A 2,185-nucleotide genomic window follows, 5' to 3' on the forward strand; every position below is an offset into this window, starting at 1 on the left:
GCCGACCGCAAACAGCCGCCGAGGTACAGTGATCATCCTTCAACTGAACGGGGAATGGCACTAAACTAGATCGGGGCACCTGTTAAAATATCGACGTTACAAACTCGATTACGCTTATATCCAATGTCGGTCCATTAAAAAGAGCTACTGAAGAAGACAGGTATAAAGATGAGCCTGTTCCTACTAAGTTTGAAAGCTGTCTGACCATGTGTTCGCCTCGTACACAGGTTCGTCACCCAGATCCAGAGCCAGCCGAACTTGGTGGAGATGGAACAGACCAAGTTTGAGTGCCAGCTGGCGCCCGTTGGAGACCCCAACATGAAGGTCGAGTGGTTCTTCAACGGCAGACCACTGCCATACAGTGAGTTGATGCGTTAAAACCAGATGGGTAAAACCGCAAGAAGCACGACCTTGATCTCATAGAGTATTCTGTCGATGGTCTGAATAGGAGGGCAAACGGCATTCGGGGTATCTTCATAACAAGTACTCATTCATCAATTTGCGTTGCTGGCAAATGAAGTACGGGGTCTTACATATCAGATGTATGACCATCGACCTCCATGAAACCCCAATCAGCCGCTGACATTCCACGTATGTGACGTTGCAGAGAACCGCTTCACACCGATCTACGACTTTGGTTACGTGGCGATGAACTTTGGCTGGGTGTACCCGGAGGACTCTGGGGAGTACCTGTGCCGCGCCACCAACCTGTACGGCATGGACGAGACCAAGGCCATCATCAGACAAGATAAGGTCAGTAGAGGAGAGTGAACCGAAGGCAGGGTAGCGCAAGGGTTGGGAATGTCACGGAAGGAAATTGGTCCTATCATGGAAGGATAGGCTGCATCTTATTTGGCGATAGCACTAAGAAAACGACAACTTATCGAATCAAACCGTTCAGCATTCTCCGTCTTCCGCTCAACGGGTTGGACGCTTAGACCATCATTCAGAGGTCTCCGTTCTGTAGTTACGAAAATTTAAATGTAACCATTACCACCCCTACGTGACGGCCCTCTTCCTTCCATCAGGGCAAGCCGGGGTATCGTGTACGAGTCCCAGCTGCCGAAGGGCATGGAATCTGTCAAGAAGATCCAGGAGATGGAGTCCCACTGGAACCGGGCGCCCGACGCGCCCCTGGAGGAGGAGCGCGCCACGCGAGGCGCCCGTGTTTGTCACCAAGCCGGAGCCGGTGACGGTGAACGAGGGCGACTGGGCGCGCTTCTGCTGCCGAGTCACCGGCCATCCGCGACCCCGCGTCATGTGGCTCATCAACGGACACACCATCGTCAACGTGAGTGCCGAAAGCTGGTATGCTCGGTGGTATACAGCGTAAAATAGTATCAGGAGATGGCGAATGAGCTCCGGAAGGTAGGCTTTTCGGTTGTGTTTTAATATCCATTTAGATGGAATATAACTATTGGCGGCCGGCCTAGGGGCGTAGCCGGCCTAGCCGCCGGCTACGCCATCACACCAAAAGCGATCGAAGCACGATACGAGCCAGGTAGTAACTTGTAATAAACCGTCCACAGGGCAACACGCTACAAGCTGACCTACGACGGTATGTGGCGACTGGACATCCCCAAAACTCGTCAGTACGACCACGGCAAGATCGAGGTCGTCGCCCGCAACTCTGCCGGCGAGGCCTACTGCTCCTGCGAGATCAACATCAACGCTCGGCAGGACGACTACCGTGCCGTCCTCAAGAACTCGCCGAAACGTGAGTGGGCCGGGCGGCACGCCGCGCGCGCCATCCGACGGCGACCTGGGTTACCAGAGCCTCCCAGGTGGCCGTTTGTATATCGGGAGTAAGGGGAAGCAGAGACCAGCACATAAACAGCACGACTAACGCCGCTGGGCATCTCACACACTACACTTCCGTCACAGCGCTGGCCGCAAAACTGCCGCCGCCGCTCACTGACTTATTATAGCCAATAACACCGCCGTCTTATTGCTCAGCAGCGTTTGAAGTGAACAGGTAAGGAGCCGTTTCAGGTGCATGAGTTTCCGTTTGCGCATAAACCTATTTGGCGGTTTGAAGTGATTTTTTCCTAGGCTTTGCTTTGTTTTTATTTGCTTTCTTCGAGCCTCTGTCGCCTGATAGAATGTGCGTCCTAACCCGTAACCGAGGTGTCATCCTCATAAAACTTTGCAGCTGGTTATGCTTACCTGCGTGAAATGCAATCAA

At 53.3% G+C, this 2,185-nt stretch overlaps 1 long non-coding RNA gene across 1 annotated transcript; it reads left to right on the forward strand.

Moving 5' to 3' along the window:
• LOC122384766 lies at nucleotides 1-742 on the forward strand. Its single transcript, XR_006257088.1, has 3 exons — nucleotides 1-23; nucleotides 228-361; nucleotides 608-742. It is a non-coding gene; the product is annotated as an uncharacterized LOC122384766 (long non-coding RNA).
• Nucleotides 743-2,185: the final 1,443 nt, after the last annotated feature.

Source organism: Amphibalanus amphitrite, unplaced genomic scaffold (genome assembly GCF_019059575.1).
Source record: "Amphibalanus amphitrite isolate SeventyFive unplaced genomic scaffold, NRLGWU_Aamphi_draft 000198F_arrow, whole genome shotgun sequence".
Lineage (NCBI taxonomy): Eukaryota > Metazoa > Arthropoda > Thecostraca > Balanomorpha > Balanidae > Amphibalanus > Amphibalanus amphitrite.